A 15,813-nucleotide genomic window follows, 5' to 3' on the forward strand; every position below is an offset into this window, starting at 1 on the left:
GAGACATTCCTTGGAAATTTCAAACAAAATAAAAATCTAAAAAGAAGGCCCTTAATTAAGTGACATTATTGTCTTTCATCATGTGTGTTCATTCTGCCTCCCTCCTGTGACCCAGGGAGCCAATGGGCAGAGGGCACACTATACCAGAACTCTTATCGGGCCTGACACTCTCATTGCTCCAATTCACTCATAATCTGTATCTAAAAGGTGTTGTGTAAGATGTTCTATGCAAACTGCTAACATGCTGCTCATTAATATAATGGCATGATGTATATACGGGTGTGAAGAAATAAAGATGTGTGCTGGAGATATATTTCTAAAATGTATTTGGCAGACCATGCCTAAGCGCTGCCTTTCTCAAAGAAAGGAATGTGTTTTTGCAGCTTGACTGAGTCTCCAGTGTAAATTAAGCAAGGTGTGACCTAAGACAATGAAAAGGACATTTATAAGCAAGGTAAACAAAGCCATCATGGGGGGAATTGACCAATTAACCATCTTGATGCGGGATGGAGGCTACACTCCCAGAAAGCCTCCCTACCTCTTGAAACAGGGTCAGTGGACTTTGAGAAGATATAAACAGAGGCAAAAAGTTGTTTTGTCATCCATCCCAGACAACAGGTCACAGCACCTTCAAGCCTATGACAGTTGAGTCCTGTGGTGTGGGGGACCAGGGATGCTGATGATTCGATGTGACTTAGGAAACTGATCAGGCAACGATTGTAACTTGCTAGAATTAAATGTCACTTGAAAGTATGTTTTGTTTGTTTTATTTGTAAACTTTCCTATCTGTTACTTGTAATCACTCCAGCCTATGCCCTCATTAATAAACATTTTTTTTTTTGTTTGATTACAGTAACATCTCAGAGTTATGCATTAAGCTGAAGTGTGGGTTTTCAGCCAAACTATCGGGCTGCTGTGTGTACTCTGTCTCTCTGGAGGCAGGGAATGCAATAACTTATGTGAGGGTACAGTGAGAGGGACTGGGCACTGCAGGGGAGATGATTTTCAGGAGTCTGTGGACTGAAAGGGTGAGGTTGGTGTCACCCTTCAAGGAGTAAACAGGGTGGTGGAAGCCAGGGTGTGATCAGGCTGCTTATGTCAGGGCCCTGAGCCAAAGCTGCACAGGACAGAGACACCCAGGGTTACAGGACAGGCGGTGACGCAACCCCTTACTGGTCTGGGTGAAACCCCAAAATGTCAGAAAAGGGCCTTAGTAAAGTGACATTATTTTCTGTTATCATGTGTGGTTCATTCTCCCTCCTCCCCTAAGAGAAAAAGCACATACAGATTTTTATGGAGGGTTACAGGCAGTTATTGGTGGTTTTGTTTTATGATGTGCTACAAGCTTCTGTTAGTGAAGGCAGATTGAAGTAGCCCCCTGGCAAGTGGAACAGAAAGAGGTTCAGGTGATTTTTGTAGATCCTGTGGGAGTTTGTTCTAAAGTCTTTGATCAGCCCGCCGATGCACCCCACCTACAAAAACTGTCTGTTGCACATATGAGCTTTCCCCTGGCCTGAGACAGCTCCATTGTGCCTGAGGGACAAAGGTGATGAATGCAGTCATGGAATATGAGGGAATCCCTGAGGTGTCCCAGGCCCAAATCATTAAAGCCCAGATTTTCAGATGTATTTAGGCTCCTAACTTTCATTGATTTCAACGGGGCCTAAAAACCTCTGAAGCTCTTGGTTAAATATATGAACTGAGACCTTGAATTAGAGATGATATTCTAGGGGAATATCTAAGAGAAGGTTAAAATGCCTCTGTATGTGTGATATGGTTGTGTTGTATGTGTAATAGCCTTGGGGTTTAGAGAGCGTGGTCCCTTTAAAACCTTGTGTGTGGCCCTATTAAAACCAGGATGGGTGTGTCCGTAGCTCAAGACAAGAGGGCTACAGTGAGCAGGCCATCACATAGTGAAGCAGCCGAGAACCTGCCTGCAGCCTGGGAGGGACAGAGTGACTGACTGGGGAAACCCCAGAACAGGAGCCAGGAGGAGCATCCTGCCAGGGAGCAATCACCTGAGAAGGACAAACCAGAGCTGGACCCACTATCACTGTTGCCCAGAGCGATACGGGGCTGTGAGTACTGAGGCTTGTGACCTTGCATTGGGAATAAGGAGAGAGACTGTATTTAGCTAAGTGGAGAAGTTATCGCTCTGTGTGGCATTGCAGAGAGCGGCAGAAGGGGGCACCAGAGGGCTTTGTTGGGGAAAGTTCACTGGCACCAAAGATGACCAGGAGCACCCAAGACTCACTGCCAGACTGGAACTCTGTCCAGTACTCCTGAACTTTGAGTGTAGATGCAGTGCTAGGTGTCTGTCCTGTCATGTTGTGGTACCGCTGGGCCTGTGGAGCCTTGCGTTGGATGTAGGGTGACCAGGTGTCCAGTTTTCGACCAGAACACTCGGTCAAAAAGGGACCCTGGTAGCTCTGGTCAGCACCACCAACCGGGCAGTTAAAAGTCTGGTCGCCAGTGCTGCAGAGCAAAGGCAGGCTAGTCTCTACCTATCCTGGCTCTGCGCTGTACCTCGGAAGCGGCCATCAGCAGGTTTGGCTCCTAGGTGGGGGGCCACGGGGCTCTGAGCGCTGCTCCTGCCCCGAGCACCAGCACCGCACTCCAATTGGCCGGGAACCGCGGCCAATGGTAGCTGGGGCGGGGGTGGTACCTGTGGGAGACAGCGGCACGCAGAGCCACCTGCGTACCTCCGCCTAGGTGCCACACCTGCTGGCCACTTCCAGCCCGGGTGCAGCACGGTGCCAGGACAGGCAGGCAGCCTGCCTTAGCCCCCTCCGCTGCACCACTGACCGTGAGCCACTGGAGGTAAGCCCATGGCCCAACTCCCTTCCCCAACCTCCTGCCCCAGCCCTGAGCCCCCCCAAACCTGGAGCCCCCTCCTGCATCCCAAACCTGTCATCAACTGCCACACCCAAGAGCCTGCACCCCCAGCTGGACCCCTCACCCCCTTCCCCAGCCCAGAGCCCCCTCCCACACCCTGAACCCCTCTGCCCCACCCCCATCCTGGAACCTCCTCCTGAACCCCAAACCCCTCATTTCTGGCCCCACCCCTGAGCCCATATGTCCAGTTAAAGCCCTCACCCCCTACCGCACCCCAACCCCCTGCCTCAGCCCAGTGAAAGTGAGTGAGGGTGATGGAGGGTGAGCCACCAAGGGAGGGGGAATGTAGTGAGTGGAGGGCAGGGCCTCGGCAAAGGGGTGTGGCAGGGGCGTGTCCTCGAGGAAGGGCCAGGGCTAGGGCGTTTGGTTTTGTACAATTAGAAAGTTGGCAACCCTAGCTGAATGTAACCCTGTCTTACTACTCCCCCTATTTTCTCCACTGTTGTTTTTCTCCATTCATCCCTCTGTGAATAAATATTTCCCTTTCCTATATTCACTGTATTATTCCAGTGTGTCTGTGTGTTCACTCCAGGGTGTGTGGAACAGATGCCCCTGGGATGGAAGGCAATTTCCCTGTTGTGTTCCTGCACATGCTTTTTCTTGGCCAGAGCTGCCTGCACAGCAAACTCCATCTTGGTCAGGAGGGTGCTAAAGTAACATGTGTGTGTGATGGTGTGTATGTGTTGTGTGTGTGTGTGTCTGACAGTGGGTGTGTGGGTGCTAGATGAGTGTTGGGTGTGGGGTGTTTGATGAAGTGTGTGATGGTGGTGTAGTGTATGTTGTCTATGTGTTGTGTGTGGCTTGGGTGATGTGTGAGGGGTGTGAATTGAGTGTGATATGTGTGGAGGGTGTTGAGCACATGTTGGTTTTGTGTGTGATAGGGTGGGGCGTTGCTGGAATGTGTATATGTTGGGTGTTGTCGTGGGAGTGTGTGTGTGGGGATATTGTGTGGTGTTATAATACAATATATAAGTTGAAATAATACATTTAAGTAATTTCCTGTCCAAAATTTTGCTGAAATTGATACTTCCTGTGAAATACACACAGACATACACACACACAGCCTAAGATATTCAGACAATTGTCCTAGTATCACTAATGAAAGTGAAAACAAGCAGCAGAACTTCTGAGGAGATTAACATAGCCCTACTGAGCTTTTCAAAAATATGGTCATGTCCATTCTGAGTGTAACAGAAAGAGGCTGTACTGGAAGCAGAAACATACTGAGACAAATAAGCATCCTGGCTGAGTTTTACAATATCTGTCAACTGAATGGTCTGTCTCTCTAGGTACTCTTATGGTCCCCCTCATTGTAGTATCTGAGCATCATTCATCAATTTATCCTCACATCATCTCTGTGAGTCAGGTGTCATTATCCCCGGTGCACAGGGAGAGCTAAGGCACAGAACGGTTAGTACCTTAGCCATATAACTAGAAGCACGTTCCCACAGGAACATCTGGAGCACTGGCACAGAACCTGCTGGGAGTTGAGAGGGCAGAAAGAGAAAACATGACTGAGGTTTTTTTGTGGACAAACTCCTCCTAATCTCTTCATAGGTTGACAGAGCCAGGGGCTGGGATGAGCAGTGGTTGTGCGATCCCATGATTCCCCTACAGAACAGTGAGGACACCAAGAACTAATTGATACAACACATTAATTGCACCCACACTGGACTTTGGTCTGCAGAAGCCCAGCACAGGTGACGGGGGCCTCCATCTTGCCTAGGATGTAACTAGCATTCATCACACACCTTACTGTACCGCCCCACTAAGGCCCACGTCATTGCTGAGGCATTTCAAAAAGGCAGCTATGGGGGTCATGTGCTGCAGGAGAATGGCTGACATGACTCTTACTGACCAGCTTTTACTTTGATCCTGTAGTGTCACAAAAAATCCAGCCGGTCCTTCAGCATATACCCTGGAACAGCTCACTTGCTATGGTGTATTACTTGCATTTAGCACAGTGTTACCCAGGGCTTTTAGAACCCCAAACAGTGCTAACTTAACTGTTTTATTTTAGGTTTCAGAGTAACAGCCGTGTTAGTCTGTATTCGCAAAAAGAAAAGGAGTACTTGTGGCACCTTAGAGACTAACCATAAAGTCTGCTGCAGTTTCCACGGTATGCATCCGATGAAGTGAGCTGTAGCTCATGAAAGCTCATGCTCAAATAAATTGGTTAGTCTCTAAGGTGCCACAAGTACTCCTTTTCTTTTTGTTTTATTTTAGGTGGTGCTAGGAATAAATTAATGGGAACACAGCAGTTTCTGTTTGATAAATGACTGATATAAGCAAGCATGCTTTTATTTAAAACTATTAGATTTAAGCACACAGACATAAGCAATAGGTTTACAATATTTTAGATATAGTTACAGTTTGAGATGTTTTTGAGTAATTATTAGCTGGACTTTTAGGGGCTTTTTTCAGCTGATAGGGAGTTTAGAAAACTTTTTCTTTTTTTAGAAAAGTGGTTTGGGACTGCTTTGAGGTTTTTACTGAATTTTTATAAAGCTAATTTTAATAAAACATATAACCTATAGTGATTTTAAGTGAGTCAGAATAATAACCTTTACTGGGTTACCAGTTCCTTTAATTTCAATAAACTACTTATTATTAGTATTTCTAGCCATAACAACAATATGTCAGGGGCACCTAAAACTAAGTTCGCTATTCACTCATTCTTTTTTTATAACGTTTTATTCATTTTTTCATTCTGATTAACAAACTGCAAATATGCAGCTATCTTACATTGTCTCACAAAGGCCTAAGATTTTTCCAAGCTATGTGATGTTTGGTTTTCAGCTATCAGTGGCTGAACACACAAAATGGCTGACTGTAGTACTGTCAAGTTCTGGGGAGCTCTAGCCTGTAACTTCCATGTTACACCAATGCCTTTCATGCAATGGAGGGGACACTGTGTTCACTGCTGACTGAAACTATTAATGCCTTCCAATGGAAGAGCAAAAAACCATCCTGTTTCAAAAGAGCCATTGGTAGGGCCATACTCAAGAACCCATGTCTTCAGTCTGTCATACTTGCAAACTCTGGCCCTGCTTTTACTTTCCATGTTCTAGGAAACTTTACTGAAACGGTTGTGGGGAAGAATTTGGGGAGATCTCTGAGGTCTCCTGAGGTTGTCTCAGTGAAGTTAAATACTGTGCATAGCATGGAAACTGCTCTGATTTCATTTCCTGATATTCTCCTAGCTGTGCTGAATCTCTGAGATTTGCCATCAGCCTTTGAGACCCTTGATGCTAAGGTTTTGTGGCCCTGTTGCCATGATGGGGTGGAGGGAACTTCCTTGAATGGCTTCATTCTTTCCTTCCAGAGGGATCCCAGAGAGTTATGGTAGGTAGGGTGAGGGGAATTTTTTTAATGTTTGCAATTTCATTGACATTTTCTGGCAAAAATTTGAATGTAAACAAAAGAAAAAGGGTTTTTTTCATAAGAAACCCCTCCCTCCCAGGTTTTCTCCCAGCTCTGGTATTGGCTAACTGCTCATCTTCCCTGCAAGAACTCTTGTGTGCCCTTCTGCAAGACTCTGTTGTGTAACTTCTTCTGTCCAGAGTCTATGTTAGGCTGGTGTGGGAGAGAGTCAGAACATAAGAATGGCCCTACTGGGTCAGACCAAAGGTCCATCTAGTCCAGTATCCTGTCTTCCGACAGTGGCCAGTGCCGGGTGCTCCAGAGGGAATGAACAGAACAGGTAATCATCAAGTGATCCATCCCTTGTTGCTCATTCCCAGCTTCTGGCAAACAGTGGCTAGGGACACCATTCCTGCCCATCCTGCCTAATAGCCATTGATGGACCTATGCCTAATAGCCATTGATGGACCTATGCTCCATGAATTTATCTAGTTCTTTTTTATATCCTGTTATGGTCTTGGCCTTCACAACATCCTCTGGCAAGGAGTCCCACAGGTTCATTGTGTGAAGAAATACTTCCTTTTATTTGTTTTAAACCTGCTGCCTATTAATTTCATTTGGTGACCCCTCATCCTTGTGTTATGAGAAGTAGTAAACAACACTTCCTTATTTACTTTCTCTACACCAGTCATGATTTTATAGACCTCAATCATATCTCCCCTTAGTCGTCTCTTTTCCAAGCTGAAAAGTCATAGTCTTATTAATCTCTCCTCATACGGAAGCCATTCCATACCCGTAATAATTTTTGTTGCCCTTTTCTGAACCTTTTCCAATTCCAATATATCTTTTTTGAGATGCGGTGACCACATCTGCATACCATATTCAAGATGTGGGCGTACTATGGATTCATATAGAAGCAACATGATATTTTCTGTCCTATTATCTATCCCTTTCTTAATTATTCCCAGAATTCCATTGGCTTTTTTGACTGCCGCTGCACATTGAGTGGGTGTTTCCAGAGAACTATCCTCAATGGCTCCAAAATCTTACTTGAGTGGTAACACCTAATTTAGACCCCATCATTTTTTATATATAATTGGGATTATGCTTTCCAATGTGCATTACTTTGCATTTATCAACATTAAATTTTTGTTGTCCAGTCACCCAGTTTTGAGAGATCCTTTTGTAGCTCTATGCAGTCTGTCTGGGTCTTAACTATCTTTAATAATTTTGTATCATCTGCAAATTTTGCCACCTCACTGTTTACCCCTTTTTCCAGATCATTTATGAATAGGACTGGTCCCAGAACAGAACAGACCCTGGGGGACACCACTATTTACCTCTCTCCATTCTGAAAACTGACCATTTATACCTACCCTTTGTTTCCTATCTTTTAACCAATTAACAATCCATGACAGCACCTTCCCTCTTATCCCACGGCAGCTTACTTTGCGTAAGAGCCTTTGGTGAGGGACCTTGTCAAAAGCTTTCTGAAAATCTAAGTACACTACATCCACTGAATCCCCTTGGTCCACATGCTTGTTGACCCCCTCAAAGAATTCTAGTAGATTGGTGAGGCATGATTTCCCTTTACTAAAATCATGTTGACTCTTCCTCAACAAATTATGTTCATCTATATGTCTGACAATATTGTTCAATATTATAGTTTCAACCAGTTTGCCAGGTACTGAAGTCAGGCTTACAGGCCTGTAATTGCTGGGATCACCTCTGGAGCCCTTTTAAAAAATTGGCTTCACATTAGTTATCCTCCAGTCATCTGGTACAGAAACTGATTTAAATGATAGGTTACAGACTACAGTTAGTAGTTCTGCAATTTCACATTTGAGTTCCTTCAGAACTCTTGGGTGAATACCATCTGGTCCTGGTGATTTATTGCTGTTTAATTTATGAATTTGTTCCAAAACCTCCTGTAATGATAAATCAATCTGGGACACTTCCTCAGATCTGTCACCTAAAAAGAATGGCTCAGGTTTGGGAGTCTCCCTCACATCCTCAGCCAGGAAGACCGATGCAAAGAATTCATTTAGTGTCTCCGCAATGGCCTTATCGTCCTTGAGTGTTCCTTTAGCACCTCAATCGTCCAGTGGCCCCACTGGATGTTTAGCAGGCTTTCTGCTTCTGATGTACTTAAAAAAAATTGCTATTACTTTTTGAGTCTTTGGCTAACTGTTCTTCAAATTCTTTTTTGGCCTTCTTAATTGTATTTTTACACTTCATTTGCCAGTGTTTATGCTCCTTTCTAATTTCCTCACTAGGATTTAACTTCCACTTTTTAAAGGATGCCTTTTTGCCTCTCACTGCTTCTTTTACTTTGTTGTTTAGTCACGGTGGTTCTTTTTTGGTTCCCTTACTATGTTTTTTAATTTGGGGTATACATTTAAGTTGAGCCTCTATTATGGTGTCTTTAAAAAATTTCCATGCAGCTTGCAGAGATTTCACTTTTGGCGCTGTGCCTTTTAATTTCTGTTTAACTAACCTCCTCATTTTTCTGTAGTTCATCTTTCTGAAATTAAATGCTACAGTGTTGGGCCGCTGTGGTGTTTTTCCTGCCACAGGGATATTACATTTAATTCTATTATGGTCACTATTACAAAGCGGTCCAGCTATATTTAACTCTTGGACCAGATCCTGTGCTGCACTTAGGACTAGATCAAGAATTGCCTCTCCTCTGGTGGGTTCTAGGACCAGCTGCTCCAAGAAGCAGTCATTTAAGGTGTCAAGAAACTTTATCTCTGCATCCCATCCTGAGGTGACATGTACCCAGTCAATATGGGATAATTGAAATCCCACATTATTATTATTGAGTTTTTTATTTTAATAGCCTCTCTAATCTCCCTGAGCATTTCACAGTAACTATCACCATCCTGGTCAGGTGGTTGGTAATATATCCTTACCGCTATATTCTTATTATTAGAGCATGGGATTTCTATCCATAGAGATTCTATGGTACACTTTGATTCATTTATGATTGTTACTTCATTTGATTCTACGCTTTCTTTCACCTATAATGCCACTCCCCCACCAGCACCACCTGTTCTGTCCTTCCGATATATTTCGTACCCTGGTATTACTGTATCCCATTGATTATCCTCATTCCACCAAGTTTCTGTGATGCCTATTATATCAATATCCTCATTTAATATGAGGGACTCTAGTTCAACCATTTTATTATTTAGACTTCTAGCATTGGTATATAAGCACTTTAAAAACTTATCTCCTTTTAGCTGTCTGCCATTACATGATGTGATTGAATGGGACTCTTTTTTATTTGATTGTTTCTGATCAGACCCTGCCTGTATTTTATCATTTTCCATCCTCTCATCCTCACTTGGACATAGAGAGTTTCTATTAATAGATCCTCCCCAAGGGATGGCCAAACCATGTGCTCCTCCGTACCCCAGCCCTTAATTTAAAAACTGCTTTACGACCTTTTTAATGTTAAGTGCCAACAATCTGGTTCCATTTTAGTTTAGGTGGAGCCCATCCTTCCTGTATAGGCTCCCCCTTTCCCAAAAGTTTCCCTAGTTCCTAATGAATCTAAACCCCTCCTCCCTGCACCATCATCTCATCCATGCATTGAGAGTCTGCAGTTCTGCCTGTCTAACTGGCCCTGTGTGTGGAACTGGGAGCATCTCAGAAAATGCTACCATGGAGGTCCTGGACTTCAATCTCTTACCTAGCAGCCTAAATTTGGCCTCCAGGACCTCTCGCCTATCCTTCCCTATGTCATTGGTATTACATGTACCACGACCGCCGACTCCTCCCCAGCACTACACATCTAGATTCCTTGAGAGATCCGCAACCTTTGTACCATAGATTCATAGATACTAAGGTCAGAAGGGACCATTATGATCATCTAGTCTGACCTCCTGCACAACGCAGGCCACAGAATCTCACCCACCCACTTTGCAATAAACCTCACCTATGTCTGAGCTATTGAAGTCCTCAAATCGTGGTTTAAAGACTTCAAGGAGCAGAGAATCCTCCAGCAAGTGACCTGTGCCCCATGCTACAGAGGAAGGCAAAAAACCTCCAGGGCCTCTTCCAATCTGCCCTGGAGGAAAATTCCTTCCCGACCCCAAATATGGCGACCAGCTAAACCGTGAGCATGTGGGCAAGATTCACCAGGCAGACAAGTCACCATGCAGTTCTCCTGGTCATTGCAAACCCAACTGTGATAGTGCACCCCCTAAGGTGTTATGGAAATATGCTTATGAATGTATATATGACATAACTGAAATATGTTTTATGCTACATATGCCATATAACATATCTCTATAAAGGTTATGATCTACTGAATCTATTCATCCTATTTGTATGCATGTATCATTTTTGTACTTGAAGTATTGACTGTTGGCTGTGTACTTGCTTGACTTTTAAGTAGCCTTAGTAAAGCATTTGGTCAGCTTCTTGAGAAAGGAATGTGCAAATTAAGTGCCCAATCAAGAAACAATTAATGAACAATGGATCTTGGAATGCTCCAATCCACATAAGAAGTCTTCCTGGAGACATTCAAGATAGCATGTGGGCAGTGGCTGCTGCCTGTAAAAACTGAGTCATGCATGGACATGTGACTGGCCCATATGACTCCAAAACTCCATCATGGAGCTGGACTTTGCATAGGAGAGAGGAGGGGGTCTCCACCCACAAGAGAAAGTCTATTTAAGCCCGTGGGAGACCCCTCCATTTTGTCCTCAGCTGGCTCAAGAGATAGCCTCTCCACCCCCAAGGTTACCTGAGAGAAACTGGAACAAAGGACAGTAACTACAGGGGGTGTGAGTGATTGCTGGACTAGGAGACTAGTCTGTAAAAGGAAGCTTACTGAAACACCTCTGAAGGTGCAGTTTTATCTGTATTCAGTTTTCTTACTATGTTAGGCATAGGCTTGCATGTTTTATTTTATTTTGCTTGGCAATTCACTTTGTTCTGTCTGTTACTACTTATAACCACTTAAATTCTACTTTCTGTATTTAATAAAATCACTTTTTACTTATTAATTAACCTAGAGTATGTATTAATACCTGGGGAGGGGCACTGTGCATATCTCTCTATCACTGTTATAGAGGGTGAACAATTTATGAGTTTACCCTGTATAAGCTTTATACAGAGTAAAACAGATTTATTTGGAGTTTGGACCCCATTGGGAGTTCAGCATCTGAGTGCTAAAGACAGGAACACTTCTTAAGCTGCTTTCAATTAAGCCTACAGCTGTTAGGGGACATGGTTCAGACCTGGGTCTGGGTTTGCAGCAGGCTAGTGGGTCTGGCTCAAACCAGGCAGGGCACTGAAGTCCCAAGCTGCCATGGCAAGAAAGCAGGGGCAGAAGTAGTCTTGGCACATCAGTTGGCAGCTTCAAGGGGGTTTCTGTGATCCAACCCATCACACCAGCTATCTATGTTTCTAATGATCGAATCATCCATTACTAATACCTGTCTCTTTCTAATAGCTGGAGTTCCCTCCCCCGGAGAGGTATCCTCAGTGTGAGAGGATACCACAACATCATCTGGAAGGAGGGTCTCAACTATGAGATTGTTTCCCTCTGCTCCAGTTAGATGCTCTCCTTCCCTGGGACTTTCATCCTCCTCAACAGCACAGAGGCTGTCAGACTGGGGGTGGGACAGTTCTACTGTGTCCCGGAAAGTCTCATCGATATACCTCTCTGTCTCCCTCAGCTCCTCCAGTTCCGCCACTCTGGTCTCTAAAGCCCGTACATGGTCTCTGAGGGCCAGGAACTCCTTGCACCGAATGCACACATACACCACCTGAGCCATAGGGTAGATACATGCTGCATTAGGTAAAATCAACTGAGTAGCCCCCACTCTGTTGCTGGACTTCTGCCTGCATTCTCTTGAGATGCAAGAGTTGTTTTGGGCAGTGGCACTATCAGGATGTGTCTTTTCCATCTCACATGAATGGTGCAGTCACCCTGCTCTAGCCGTTAGGTGGCCATAGTGAGAACAAGCTGGCTGAAGATACTGGTAGATGAGGGAAGTATTTGAAGGAAGGGGGTGGTGCTGTTATCTCCCTTATTGAAGGAGTTCTCCCCAATCTGCCAGTGAGGTTTGCAACATGTGTGACTACTACATCCCTGTGATGTGGGGTGTACCCCACACTGGTAATGAAAGAACTAACTGAAGCCAGAGAGAAATTAGTGCCTGATTGCACCTGTGGGGTGGGTGAGGCCCAATTAAGGATGAGTCCCAGCTGGGGAGGAGCTGGGTGGTTAATATAAAGAAAGGGCTTCAGGGCTGTAGGAAAGCAGGAAGCATACCAGACCAGACCATGGGATCCTCTTCTGAGATGGGAACCCTGGTAAAAGGCCAGGAGAGACATTGGGAGACCACAAGGAAGGCACCCTGGGAGGCATTGTTGCTATAGAGATGGAAAGAAGACTGCTGCAGAGTCCAGACAGGGCCCCTGTCACAGAAGCTGTAGAAAAGGTCTGAGAGACAGGCCAAGGTCAGAAGCAGTCCAGGGAGGCAGCAAGGAGTCTGAGGAAACAGACCTCTGCTGTTTGCTACAGAGTCCCTTGACTGGAACCAAGAGTAGAGGAAGGGCCAGGGATCCCTAGTGGCCACCAAGTAAGGTGGCATAAAACCCCTAATACAAAGGGTAATTACTAGTGAAAGCCTGGAGACAAGGGGTGTAAGGAACCCTGGGCCCAGAGTCAGGGGCCAAAGACCTGGCATGAAATCAATGGACCATTTTTGTGGGACTCGCTGCTACCCCGGAAGGGGTGGGACTGAAAGTGACTTGGTCAGAGTCATGAGAAAAAGCAGGCCACGAGCCAGGAGAAGGGGAAGCCAGACAAGAAGAGCCTGCTACCTCATGCTCAGCCATGTGGGGGCACACCAGCCAGTGAGACACTCTTCTACAGTCCCCAAGTCTACTCCTAAATCCCCAGGTAGCATCTGTGACAAGAAGTGCCTTTATCCATTTGAGTTTAGCTACATCACTGGAATGATTAGTCTGTGAAGTGGACCCAGCACAGTTCTCCATGGCTCTGTAATCTTCTCACTGCATTACCTTCTTGTGCTGTGCATGGGCACACTGCAGAACCACGTTTATCTTCTCTTTCACTAGAGCTGTAGGTCATGGGACCATAGCACACAAGTTCTCTGATATCTGAATTGGCTTCTCATTCATTGCATGGTGCAATTCAAGGTGTTGCTCTATAATCCCCCCTGTAGTTTGGACCCACCTCTCTCCCTTTATGACATCTGAGATCCTTCCACTCACTTTTCCTGGATTTGGATGTCTGGGGGCAGGGTGCGCCCAGGGAACAGACCAAGGCTCCAGTGCTCATTCCTCACACTGGTGGGATTAAATCCTGATTTGCTGACCCACAGGACAGAATTAGGCCCCCTGTTTACTCACCCGTTTACCTGAGATGCTGCTAGTGGTGACTGTGAAGGTCTGTCTGCTGCGACAAGAGTCTCAGTGCATTATTATTTGTTAATAAACAATTTCTATTTTCCTAATTCCTGTGTGTGCCCCCAAGACCAGGCAACTGGTGCATTTTAGGAACCTTAAACAAAGTAAATAAATGCAAAGTTAGTCCCTGCCCCTGGCAATCAGTGGGGACATTTGTGCAGTGACCTTGATTTATGCACAGATGGGAAGCTATGAAACAATGCAGGTGGAATCAAACATGCAGATCCAGAGATAATGCTTGAGGCATTTAAAAATATAGTCCCAGGTATACCCCTCAGGTTGTGATCTGGAGATTAAGCCCCTGAACAAGTATACTGCCCCAAGTACTCCCTGCCATTAATTTGGAGAGCCTTAACATGCTCCATATCTGGTTCTGCAGAGGCTAACCTCACAGAACCAATATGATAGGTTTCAATTGCTTGGGGGGTTTCTGTGTTGAGGACAGCAGAACTAACATGAGCTATTGGTTACCTGCTTCCTCCTAGCACAGGGCATTTATTCCTCAGGTGAACAGTGGAATTTACACTGATAGCACCTTTTGGGCTCTTCTGCTTTTACAGGAGATTGGGGATGAGGGTTAGAGGAATGTTTTTTGTGTAAGAGGATATTTAGGCTCCCAACCCCCTTCTCCCTTCCCAGGGGCAAAATGGGATCCTCCCTTCCCACCAGTTTTAAACCCCTCTTCTGTGGCCTGCCCTCAATAGATGCTAGAGTCTGTTTGAAGGCATCAGCTAATAGAACCATCTCATCCACAGACTTTACATTTGTGTCCCATAGACACTGCTTTACATCAGCCTTACATATGATCTAGAAATGCTCTTGAGCAACAAGATCAAGCATTCCTTCAAAACTTGCCACCTCTTTACCCTTCACCCATTTTCCCAACAAATCTTTCATCTTTCAAGCGCTGTAGTCTCTGCTCCATTTATCCTCACTGTCCTGGTGTAATTATGCGGGGCTAATGCGACCCCTGCAAGGTGGATAAGGGAGCATGGGAACTCCCAATCCCCCAAGTTACATTGGATAGGCTCCTCGGTGCTGGGACACTGTGCTGCTATGTGTCCCCACTCCCCACATGCACAACATCTATAATTGCTTTTAATCACTCCCCTATCCTGGGGGTTAGGGGGTTTAGTTCCGGGGTTCCCCCCACTCAGGCAAATCCCTTCCTTCTGGGGTCCCCGCTGGTTTTCGCCCCCCCCCCCCTTCTTCCACCTAGGACTCCCTGGGGGGTTGGCTGACCAACCTTCCAGGGTTGGGGTAAAGTGTTTGCTTCAAAAGGGGCCTTCCTTGGGTAGTCGGGTGAGTTCCCTGGCTGTCATCCATCTTTCTACCAGCGTGATCATCTCGTCATACGTGGATGGATCGTTCTGGCCTACCCATTTGCGGAGATCTGGCGGCAGTCCCCACATGTAATGGTCTATGACCAGGGTCTCCAAAATCTCCTCCGGCCTGCACGCCTCGGGCTGTAACCACTTCCACATGAGGTGTATGAGGTCGAATAGCTGGGACCTCGGGGGTTTGTTCTCCTGGTATTTCCACTCATGGAACCTCTGGGCCCTTACCGCTACTGTTACCCCGATCGTGCTAGGATCTCTGCCTTCAGACGGGTATAGTCAGTGGCATCTGTGGCAGGCAAGTCAGAGTAGGCCTTCTGGGCCTCTCCACACAAGAAAGGGGCGAGAATGATGGCCCACTGCTCCTGGGGCCATGCCTCAAGCTGAGCAGTCCTTTCGAATGAGAGGAGATATGCCTCTACGTCATCTCCTGATGTCATCTTTGGCAGATAATCAGTGGCCCTAAGGGTTGGCGTCCCGTCGGACCCCCGGGCCTGGGTGGTGAGGATCTTCAGCTGGTCCACCACCTCTCTCAAGAGGGCACAATCTTGGGTCGCCTGGCTCATCAATAATTGATTGGTTTCCTGCTGTAGACAAAAAAAGAGAGCAGGGCCGCGAAGGCCTTGGGAACCCGGATCCTGACCCAGGGCCAGAAGACCTCCCTAGTAGGCATATGGACACAAGCGGCCAACAGAGAAACTTCCACCACAGAAGGTGAGCCAGAGGCTGCCCCCAGCCATGATGGTGGCGAGCTGTTGGAAGA

The sequence above is a fragment of the Lepidochelys kempii genome, chromosome 1 (genome assembly GCF_965140285.1).
Source record: "Lepidochelys kempii isolate rLepKem1 chromosome 1, rLepKem1.hap1, whole genome shotgun sequence".
In the NCBI taxonomy this organism is placed as follows: Eukaryota; Metazoa; Chordata; order Testudines; family Cheloniidae; genus Lepidochelys; species Lepidochelys kempii.